The 12322-nt window shown below is 41.0% G+C and overlaps 1 pseudogene; it reads right to left on the bottom strand.

The window, feature by feature from the left end:
* Positions 1 to 8071: 8071 nt before the first annotated feature.
* LOC119624779 (uncharacterized) overlaps positions 8072 to 12322 on the bottom strand; it is a 44253-nt pseudogene continuing 40002 nt past the window's right edge.

Genomic DNA, 12322 nt, shown 5'->3' with positions numbered 1-12322 from the left:
CTGTTATGGTATTTTTGAATTCTAGCATTTTCTTTTGCTTTTTTTCTTGGCATTTTTATCTCTCTGCTTACAATTTCCATCTGTTCTTGCATGTTACTTATTTTTTCCATGAGCACCTTTAACATATTAGTCATTGTTATTTTAAATTTTCTGTCCGAGAATTCCAATAGCTCTGTAACATCTGCATCTGGTTCTGATGATTTGTCTCTTCAGACACTGTGTGTGTGTGTGTGTGTGTGTGTGTGTGTGTGTGTGTGTGTGTATTCTTTCTGTCTTTTAGAACATCTTTTCATTTCTTGCTGAAAAGTAAGCATGTTGTATTGGGTATGAAGAGCTGAAATAAATAAGCCTTTCATGTGAGGATTTATGTTAATCTATGCTTAATGTTTATTGTAGCTATAGGTACCACATATGTCAAATTCCACTAGGATTTGTGTTTTTGTCCCTTCTCCTCACTTCGGGCTTCTCTAAGTCCTCCTCCTCAGAGAGAGTCTGCATCTTGCAGCTCATTCAGCTGAAATCAACTGTCTTTATATTGGCCTATTGGCATGGTAGTAAGGAGTAGGGGAAAGAGAGCATTCTATAATTTTCTGATTAAGTCTCAGTCTTTTGAGGGTCTGGGGCTCTGGTCTGTGACTTTCCTAAGTGTTTCTGCAGTGGTTTCGCCTTTATATCCCCCATCCCCTTTCCTCCCTGATTGTAGTGTTCCCAATCTATTTCCTTGAAGTCCTGGAGTTGGAAGGAATCCTCTTTGTCCAGCTAAACTAAGGTTTCAGGATTGAGACTTTACAAAGACTCTTTACTTGGACAGTAGGCCTTTGTTATAGAGAAAAATTAAGTGGTTAATCTTCCTATCCTCTGCTAGAATCAAAGTTGGTATTTTAAGAAATTTCCTCACTGGGCACAGTGGCTCATGCCTGTAATCCCAGCACTTTAGGAGGTTGAGGTGGGCAGATCACCTGAGGCCAGGAGTTCAAGACCAGCCTGGCCAACCTAGTGAAAACCCATCTCTACTAAAAATGCAAAAATTAGCTGGGCATGGTGGCAGGTGCCTGTAATCCCAGCTACTTGGGAGGCTGAGGCAGGAGAATCGCTTGAACCTGGGAGGTGGAGGTTGCAGTGAGCTGAGATTACACCACTGCATTCCAGCCTGGGCCATAAGAGTGAGACTCTATCTCAAAAAAAAAAAGAAAAAAAGAAAAAAAAGAAACTTCCCACTATAAGAACCTGGTGGAATTCCTGCAGGGAAAATCCAGGGAAGTGAGGAGGATTCCCTTAAGACTTCAGCCTCTAGGAGTTTTTCACTCTCAATAGACCATATTCAGCCTCCAGCAATTCATCAACATCACCATTTAACTGTTTCTACCAGTTTATAACTCCAGTGGCTTTTGCTTCTAGGTAAGAAGATCTGGGTGGCTGTATTTCTCCAGATTCACCTGATTCTCCAGATGCTGGAGTGACAGTTTTCCCAATGAGTTCAGTTTTTTGATAGGTACAAGGAAAGTAATTGATTTTCAGTTTGCCCAGCTTTTTCTTATTGTAAGGACAGGAATGAGAACTTCGAGTCTCTTTTTATGTTGAAATGAAAAATGGAAGTTGATTAATTCTTTGGAGAAATGGAGTCAGGTCATCTCATCATGATTCAATGTCTTTAGTCATTCTCACAATGTCAACCCTGGGTGGCTCCTCTAGACTCTTTCTTCCCCTTAATTTCCATATGCTTTATGCTTTTGCTCTAACACTCAAACTCCTAATTTTTCCCTCCCTCTTTCCAAATGTTTTCAGTATATCCTTTCAAACTTCTATTCTCAGGCAGAAAGACTTCATTTCATCCTAACTGTAATGACCCAACTTTCCCAGCAACTGTCATATGAGATTGTTACTTTTTCCTCCACCTCCCACTTCCCTTGGGATGAAGTAGAGATATGGCTAGTGTAGCTTCTGAGTACTGCCTTCAGCCCAATAGGTAAAGTCCTTATTCTTGTGGAAAAGAAAAAACCCACAAAGCCAACTTGCTTCTTAACCCTCTGGGTATCAATAGTTACAGACCAATTTTAGTCTTTTCAGAGGTTATATAGAATTTATCAAATTCCATTGGTTAAAAGATAAACTTAGGTATATTCAAATGCTAATGAGTTTATTTGAGCAATCAGCAACTCATGAATTGGGCAGCACCAGACTGCAAGAGGTTTAGTCCTCCACTGAGAGGGTGTGAGGGAAAAGCTTTTATAATGTGTCCAGGGAAGCAAGGTGAAGAGAATATTTGATTGATGAAAGTGGACAGTCCATAGTTAGAGGTTTGCTGGCAGTTTCTGATGAACTAAGCTTTAGTTTCAGTTTACCGTTTATATTGCTTTGGGTTTTGGTTTGCTAATGTAGGCACAGGAGCATTCTCAGCCTAATGGTCTCCTAATTTATTATTTTGATGTATTGAATGTATGCACCATATCTTATATAACCATCTGCTGGATTGAAACCCCTTATTTCTTATCCCCTTTTCTGCTTTTATTTTTATTTTTTTCCTTTTATAGATACTGCGAGCTCCAGGAAAGCAAAAAATGTGTTTGCCTTCATTGCTGTATCCCAAGCACATAGGTTATACTAAGAAAAATGATAGGGATTTGTAAATAAGTGCAATAGCATGTGACATACTCTTTCAAAGTCATACTGGGGTATTATTTAACAAACTCAGCTAGAGATCATTTTATCTTCTAACAGAATGTATCACTGTCTGACTTTGCTCTTTACTATTAATTAAGATCTCAGACTCTATAAAGACCTATGTTAATGTATTGATTGTGTTCAGTCAAGATGCAAATAATTTCTGTCCCATGGAAAAGATAACTTCAAAGGTTACTTTTTTTTTTCTTGCACAACTTAAACAGTTTGTACATATTCTAGCAATCTTTTGTTTGTTTGTTTGTTTTGAGACAGGGTCTCACTCTGTTGCCCAGGCTGGAGTGCTGTGGTGCAATCTCGGCTCACTGCAACCTCCACCTCCTGGGTGCAAGCAATTCTCTTGCCTCAGCCTCCCGAGTAGCTGGGACTACAGGCACATGCCACCACGCCTGACTAATATTTTTCTTTTTTTTTTTTGCATTTTTTTTTAGAGACGGGGTTTCAACTGTGTTAGTCAGGATGGTCTCCATCTTTGGACCTCATGATCCGCCCACCTTGTCCTCCCGAAGTGCTAGGATTACAGGCGTCAGCCCCCGTGCCCAGCCTATTGTAGCAATTTTATTCTGACATTCTCTTCTTAAAGGACCATATAAATCTCCTTTCCTCAAAGTTTTCTTTGAGTCAGCTTTACCATATTATTGTTTGTCTCAATAATTAATGAGTTGAATAAAATGTGTTACATGTGTTTATGTTTGTTTAAGAGTCATGGTTTTCATTTTTGAAAATTACATTTTGATAATCATTACCCTAAACATTATAGTTGCCAAATAAATAATTGTGGAATGAATGAACACATAATGAAGGAATGTCTCTTACATGCATTTTGGAAAACTTGTCAAAGTATCTCATTAGACTAATTTTTTACCATGAAACTTCCTGCTCAGGCAGAATGGTCATTTGTAATTTTGGTAGATATTGTTAATTACCAGTTGTAGAAGTTTAATGCCAATTCATGGTTCTGTTAACTGTATAGAAAGGTACTCATTTCTCCATATCCTCAACCTACTGGGTTCTTCATTATCAAACTTAAATTTGTTGCCAATCTGAGAGGTGAGACTGTTTTGGTTTGCATTTTAAAATATGCAGAAGCAGTTCTTACAGTTTTATTGATCATTTGTTGAAAATTTGCATCTATTCTTTGACCTTCAATCTGCTTGCTTTTTATATATGTGTTTCTCTGTCTGTCTGACACTTCAGACACTTGACTTCTCTGCCTCTATTCATCAGCTTTCTTCTTTTTTTCCTCCTTCTCTTTCTAGCCTCAATTCCATTGTGTCATTCCAACCACTCACACATAACATAACCCACTCCTGTGCATCCCTCCCCGGTACTCACTCTGGAGCAGCACAGTTGACTCCCGACCCCCAACCTCAATCATTTTAAAATATCTACAACTTGGCTGGTGAGTAATGTTGAAAAAAAGACAAAATCCGCACGACCTGGCAGACTTTTGCCTCTACAAATTATTAGATTCCAATTTTTTCCACAAAAGTTTTAAGTTGGCAATTTGTTACTCTACAAAAAAGTCCTAAAAATACCTTATGTACTCTTTTAAAAAATACCTCCAACCCTGTCACTTCTCCCCTCAGTTGTAGTAGATGACTCACTTTCTACTTCAATGAGAAAATAGACATCAACATTCTCAGTCAAATCTGCCTCTCCTACATGCCACTGCCCTGAAAGCTTATTTGCACCTGAGCCCATTCTTGCCTTCTTCCCCTTGGTTATGATGAAAGAGGTGGTCCCGAACCTGTCCCAGGCTTAACTCTCCTCTTAGGTGCAGAGTCCATCTTCACCCCGCTGGTTAGGAGCATCACCCATCTTCTCACCTTTCTGCCTCTTCACCTTCTCCCTTTCTACTGGATCCTTTCATTCACATGTTACTGTACTAGTCTCCTCTGTCCTCTTTAACCTCCAGCTTCCGCCCTGCATCTCTCCTGGGCTTGGCTAAGCTTCCTGAAAGAATTGAAATGTTATTTTTCCTTAGATGCTGTAAAATCCCTGGGCTGTTGAGCTTCTCCTTAGTTTCTTCTTTGCTCTTCCTCCTCTGCCCAGCCTTTACGTTTAGGGTTGCTTTCACGTTTTTCCCTCTTCTTCCTGCTTCTTCCCTCCTCAGTCTGCATATCCCACTATCAATTTTGTCCTTTCCCAAGGCTGAAATGAAAGCTGTGTACTGCTGTTTACACACTCTGTCTCTCCTGGCCAGACCTCACTTTGAGATATGGAATGCTAACTTTAACTGATTAGGGAGCATTCTCATCTGGATGTCGGTGCTCCAGGCAGCTTCAACCTAACCTGCTGCAAAGAGAAACAATCCCTTCCCCACCCTCCACCACACTGTCAGAACCACCGACATTTCTATGTTCCTAAAGATAGGAATGGAGCCACATTCAACCCTCTTTCCCGAGCTATGCCCCTGAATGGCATATTTGATTCCGTAGTTTTAATGATGAAGTCCCCAGCCTTGGGAAAGGTTATAAGAAGACCTCTTCTGTTTATGGGAACAATTTCCAACTTGTTCAACAAGGACCTGGATGTAGGCAAAAGTCTTACTATGTGCACCCTGCTGGAGAACTATGCCTCTCTCCAGGAGCCAGCGTTTGCCAATTAAGGAAGCCGCTACTGCTGACGCAATTTTGTAGGTAATAAATTAATTCTGGGAATTAGTATTTTCTTGAGCTTTATTGTAAGCACTTTTTCCGGTGACTAGTTCTATTATCTATCTGTCTGCCTATCTATAGCTATCATTTATCTACCGTCTATGCATCCATCTATTTACCAACCATTACATAGCTATTGTTTTAATAGATCATACATTTATATAATAACTTACATAATTGAATAGGTAATAAGTTTACATAATACAAGAATAAGACACAAAAAGTTATCTAGAGTGAGAAGAAAGCCCTTATTCTACCCATGTCCTCTTACTCACTCCTTCCCGCAGATAAACCCCTGCTGTTAGTTTCTTGTGTATCCTTTCAAGGTACAAGCACAGAAACACACACACACACATCTACACAGGGTTTTTAAATTTTATTTTATTTTTATTTATTTATTTATTTATTTCAGATGGAGTCTCACTCTGTTATCCAGGCTGGAGTGCAGTGGCACGATCTTGACTCACTGCAACCTCCGCCTCCCGGGTTCAAGCAATTCTACTGCCTCGGCCTCCTGAGTAGCTGGGACTATAGGTATGTGCCACCACACCCGGCTAATTTTTGTATCTTTTAGTAGAGACAGGATTTTACTATGTTTGCCAGGCTGGTCTCAAATTCCTGACCTCAGATGATTCACCCAGTTCGGCGTCCTAAAGTTTTGGGATTACAGGCATGAGCCACCGTACCCAACCTTTTTTACTTTTCTTAATTTGCTACACAAACTGTCCTGACCTCTCTTTTTCTTCTTAATAAACCTTAGATATCATTCCACTTCACTGTAGAGACTGGTCTTATTTTTAAAAATGACTGCATTGTGTTCCTCTTTATCAAAATTGATTTAACTATTCCCCCATGGGTCGACCTTTCTCAGTCTTTTGCTATTATAAAACAATGCTGCATTTATATTATTATAATTTGTTTATGTTTTTAAAAATTTCTCCTTATTTTAGTTATGTTCATTATTGTAATTTGAAAAGTCTTGTTTTAAGGCATTTAGTGGTAATATCATAACTAGCTTTTATAATATACTTAATACTCTATGTATTGGGCAGCATCTATTTATTACCGACTGTAAGCAAGAATGAAATTGGTGTGTTTTCACTTTTTGCCACTTTGCCTCTTTTTTCCACCAACAATTTTTATGCTGTCGTTATCATTAGTTTTTCAAGTGCTTTCTTTTTTAAACTATGGATATGTCTGTTAACTGATTTACCAGTTTCAAGAAATACCTTTTGAAGCCCTTCTTTAAACATTATTATATCATCATATTTTTATTGCTTCTCATAGCTGACCATCACTCCCATCTTTTAATAGTTATAACTATATTTATAGGTCTGCATAGTTTGTAATTTTAAACAATATTTGCCTTCTGCTTTATAACCATGTGCTGGTTTAACCCCAATCCTATACTTAAGGGATCCAGTGCTAAAGAACTTACTATTCTTTTGTCACAATTTCTCCTCATCTATTCATTGGCTTAAGTTCTTCTAATATTTATTCTAGAAGAGCTCATGGGAACCATATTATTTGATTTCCTGCATATATGTATCTGCTGCTTAATTCTTTTTTTTTTTTTTCAGTGAGACAAGTAAGAATTTATTGCAATGATTTTGAAAAATCAAGAAGATTGTCACAAGTCTGCAATAAACACAATATCTTAAGAAACAGGTGCAGGTAAAGACAGGTAGAAGTGGCAGGTCGCGGTGGTTCATGCCTGCAATCCCAGCACTTTGGGAAGCCAAGGCAAGGCACAAGGATCGCATGACCCCAGGACTTCGAGACCAGCCCGGCCAACATAGCAAGACCCCATCTACACAAAAACTTTGAAAAATTAGGTGGGCATGATGGCATAAGCCTGTAATCTGAGCTACCCGGGAGGTTGAGGCGGGAGGAGGGCCGGAGCCCAGGAGGTCAAGGCTGCAGTCAACTGTGATTGAGTCTCTGCACTCCAGCCTGGGGGACAGAGAAACACCCTGTTGTCTAAAAATAAAAGTCAAGAGAAATCCAATAACGGTTTGATGAACGCAATGGCAACATTTTATAAGTAGACGGATGCGTGTACATACAGATAGGGTAACTTACTGAGCTCTACCTGAGCTTAAGGAGGGAAAAATGCCCTGAGCCTTTTTTTTTTTTTTTTTTTTCTGAGATGGAATGTCGCTCTGTCACCCAGCCTGGAGTGCAATGACGCGATCTCGGCTCACTACAACCTCCGCCTCGTGGGCTCAAGCAATTCTCCTGCCTCAGCCTCCCAAGTAGCTGGGACCACAGGTGCCCACCACCACACACTGCTAATTTTTGTATTTTTAGTAGAGACGGGGTTTCACCATGTTGGCCAGGCTGGTCTCGAACTCCTGACCTCAGGCGATCCACCCACCTCTGCCTCCCAAAGTACTGGGATCACAGGCGTGAGCCACTGCACCCAGTCAATCCTTTTTATAAAGACAAAACAGGAGTCTCTCCCACCTCACAATTCAGCCCTTGGGTAGTGGTTGAGTGCCAGTAGCTTCACTCACACCTACTAGGGTCATAAGGAATGTTTCTTACTTTTGAAGCACATTCTCTGGTTTTCTTTTTTAACACACAAACATATTTTTAATATACTTATAAAAGAAGAAAAAGCAGGTCATAAAACTGTCATATGTTTTCCTAATATTTTATTATTTTTATTATTATTTTTTAGATTTGCCAGCATGTCAAAAAGAACCTTTATTACTTTTTATAATTGCCTCTTACGCTTTCTTGCCCAATATCTTTGGAGCAGGATCCTCTGTGGCAGGTGTTTCTTCTATTGTAGGGCTGGACCCTTTTTTGTTGTTGTTTTGTTTTTTTGAGACGGAGTCTAGCTCTGTCGTCCAGACTGGAGTGTAATGGCACGATCTCGGCTCACTGCAACCTCTGCCTCCCAGGTTCAAGCGATTCTCCTGCCTCAGCCTCCCGAGTAGCTGGGATTACAGGCACTTGCCACCACACCTGGCTAATTTTGTGTTTTTAGTAGAGATGGAGTTTCACCATGTTGGTCAGGCTGGTCTTGAACTCCTGACCTCGTGATCCAGTCATCTCGGCCTCCCAAAGTGCTGGGGTGACAGGTGTGAGCCAATGCACCTGGCCAGAGCTGGAACTTTTTGACCCTTCTGAGCTTTTGGAGCCGGTGTCTCTGTGGATATAATCATCTTCTCACTCTACTTGGCAGGTGTTTCTTCTCTTTTAGGAGCTGGAGCTTTTTGACTCCTCTGAGATTTGGAGCAGGTGCTGCCTTCTGGCCTGTGGCTTTCTGGGGAGGAACCTTCTGGACTGGAGCCTTCTTACCCACAGCGGTCATCTTTTTCACTGGAACTTCAGCAGCAGCTGCAGCAGCAGCTGTACCCCTTAGCAGCAGGTGTTTTTTTAGGAGAAGCTTTCAGGAGAGCTGCCTTTTGAAGCTTCTTGACTTTACTCTTGATGATTCTGTTCCTCCTTTTCTTTGCCTTCATAACTTTAAAACGATCGAGGTCTGTCATCTTGGCTTTTTGGAGAAGCTTTCAGGAGAGATGCCTTTCGAAGCTTTTTTTTTTTTTTTTTCTGAGATGGAGTTGTGCTCTGTTGCCCAGGCTGGAGTGCAATGGTACAATCTCAGCTCACTGCAACCTCCACCTCCCAGATTCAAGCACTTCTCTGCCTCAGCTTCCTGAGTAGCTGGGACTATAGGCACCCACCGCTATGCCTGCCTAATTTTTGTAATTTTGGTAGACACGGGGTTTCTCCATGATGGCCAGGCTGGTCTCGAACTCCTGATCTCGTGATCCACCCGCCTCGGCCTCCCAAAGCGCTGGGATGACAGGCCTGAGCCACTGTGCCATCTTGAAGCTTCTTAACCTCATGCTTGATGGTTCTGTTCCTCATGTTCTTTACCTTCAGAACTTTAAAATAATTGAACTCTTGTCATTTTGCTTTTCTTTTCTCTGGCTTCCATCTCCTCGGCCCATCGTGTGACTACACATTCTGTATCAATGTGTAGCTTCTGCCAGGCCTGTCGGACGTACCTCTGGTGGGCAGGGTGTGGAAATTTGAGGAGGACATCAGCGAGCTGCCTCTGCTTGAAAGGTGTGGCCTGTCTCCTCCTCTGAGTGCACGGTCCATCAACCAAAGCCCTGTTCTCATCAAAAACATCTACATTCGCGACCAGTTTTCCAGCATGAGGTCCAAATCTGCTGCTTAATTCTTTTAGAAATTTTTATTTTGAACTCATTTTAGACTTGCAAAAAAGTTGTTCTTACAACTGTGTAACATTAGATTTCCTTAATGTAAACATTTCACATAACTCGAGCACAATTACTCAAACCAGAAAATTAGCTTTGGTACAATACTATTCACTGTAGACTTCATTTGAATTTCACCAGTTTTTAAATTAATATCCCTTTGTTTTCTGCATCAAGATCCTATCAAGGATTTCTTATTGTGTTTACTCCTCATTTCTCCATAGTCTTCCCCAGTCTGCAGCAGTTTCTCATGACCTTGACACTTTGGAAGGACAGTGATCAGTTATTTTATAGAACATTCTCTAGTTTGGATTTATCCCTGCTGTCTTTAACTACGGATGCATGTTCTGGGTCCTGCCTTCTTCCCTTATCAAGCAGAAGGCCACTGTCTTCCAACACTCTTCCCTTCTGTGCAGAAGTCTGAGGCCAGCCCGCTATTTTGTTATCTTTAATGAGGCTCTTCCTAGATCGGCATGCAGAGAAGCCTAGGATGCATATGGCCTTCGTTTTCCTTCTCCTGGTATGACCCAGAGTAGCAGCTGTAGGGCCACCCCATGGAGTGGCTGTAGCAATGCAGGGTTTGCCTATTCCTTCTTCAGCCCTGCCTCCCTCACAGTGGGTGCCAAAGGACCTTATAGGAGATTGTACAGCAGGAACCCCCCACAATTGCAGTTGCATAGCAGGGATCCTGTGTTTATTTCTCACCTACTCTAGAGATGCTGGTGCTTTGCCAGGTTGGCTTCGGATGTGCTGGGCACCTCTTCATTCAGCATCTGACTTGGTGCTCAAGTTTTACTGTACTTGGCAACCATCTCCATATGCACTTGTGTCTTTGTGACAGATATTTACTTATTTCATCAACGTTACATTCACGATTTTGTTTCTCCTCCTCTTTGAAGTCTTCTGGTGTTGTAAGAGAGAAGAGGGCATTAAAAACTTACCCTTTTATTTTCAGTGTGGAAGTTGACATTGCAGGCCTGTTGATGGGTAGGTCAGCCCTGAGGTCCTCTAAGGCGGGTGTCTTATGTCAGAGGTGGAAGCAAGCTGAGGCAAAGACTCTGTCCAGAAGGTGGGTTATTCAGAGCCCCTCATCACATACTACTTTTGCCTTGATGAGGACCTCTGGAGCCTACTCATGGAAACTGCTTCATTAATGACTGACCTCCACCTGTCTACAACATGCACTCACTTGCCCTGCAAAGAACCCCAAATACAAAAGTGTGGCAGGTGAGCCTCAATATTGATCTGTCTTTCCATCAACAATAACTGCCCTTGGTTTTCTAATTAAGCCATTTAGAGTACAAGTGACTTAGCTGCCTTTCTTTATGAAGTGGAAAATAGATTTGTAAGTCATATTGCCTGAAGTTTTTGTTTTGCATCCCATATGGAATCTTGGTTCCCCACTGTCACTTCCTCAGGAAACATACATTACTGAGGGCCCCACTGGGAGTTGAGTGCCTTCTTCTACATACACAAAGCTGAAAACGGGGTTAATTTTCAACGAAACTATGCTTTGGTATGTTACTTCTGGCTCATCGTGAGCTAGCTAGGCTTTGTGGCCTTGCCTTAGAACGTACCATGTGCCAGGCTATTTCCATGGGGAAGTATACTCCAGCTCCAAATTACTGCCTTAACACACGAACTGGTTAATTGCACAACCTGTTTCTACGTTGGACTCTGCCTACGGGGTAAGAGTGCTTGCAGAACATTCCAGCTCACCCTCTGGAATCTGATGAGCTGGGCATATGTAGATTTTAAGGGACTTCCTTGTTAGTTTATTGTCCAAGCAGAAGATTTGAAAACCATTTCCTTTATTAGTAAAGGACAAAGCATAAGCAATATAAAATTCAAAGGTTTGCTTATTTCTATATCATGAGTGGGAGATGAGTGCTGGGAATATTTGGAAGATGGAGATCTTTGAACTTAGCACTTAGCTTCTCTTTCTTTATTATTTCCATCTGAAAATTAGGTTAAAACTAAGTGTTATTTTAAAATTATCCAGAAGGCCTGGAAGATAGGCATGTGAAGTTACATCAATTAGAAACTTGTAAAGTAAGAAAAGATGTTACTTTCCTTACATTCTCTTCATCCTGCAGACTCTGCTTGTCTGATCTTATTTACACAGGTTTTAACTTCTGGAAACATTATAATTTTAGTTCATTTAGACCTGTACGTTTTCTACTGTAGGATATTCACCAGCACAATGGTGTCTTGAGCTCTCAATTAAACATACACATTCCGACTTTGCAAACTCCCTGTTTGATGTACTCTCAGAAGATGGAAATGGATCATTAATGATTTATTTTCAGCTTAAAAAGTAGCAGATAGTATGATAATATTTTCATGAATATTTAAACTTAATATAAGTGTGCTGTATCAATTGTGTCCTGAGACCTTATTAAAAGTAAAGCATTCCTATTTCAAGTGCAAATACATTTAGAACATACATAGTGTTTAGTGAAAATAATTACATGCACACATGCTCTACTATGCCATCTTGAGGAGAGGGTGGCATTCAATGTTCTGCTCCTGAGATGTTTGACTCAGTAAACTGTTGTCCACAGTCTCCCTGTAAAACACAACAATATGCTTCTCATCTGCTGCTCTGATTCAAGCCTTAAGAATAAAACAGGGTGTCAACTACCCAAGTTGCTGTTCCCACAACATAACATGCAGATGCTCAGGCTCAGTACAAAGCAGCTGGGAGAGGCCGGTGGGGCTCTGGAAAGCCCAGAGGTCTTAGAG

Source organism: Chlorocebus sabaeus, chromosome 8, assembly GCF_047675955.1.
Source record: "Chlorocebus sabaeus isolate Y175 chromosome 8, mChlSab1.0.hap1, whole genome shotgun sequence".
Classification (NCBI taxonomy): Eukaryota; Metazoa; Chordata; class Mammalia; order Primates; family Cercopithecidae; genus Chlorocebus; species Chlorocebus sabaeus.
Note: the sequence above shows the minus strand (reverse complement) of the source record. Positions and strands in the feature narration are given on the sequence as shown.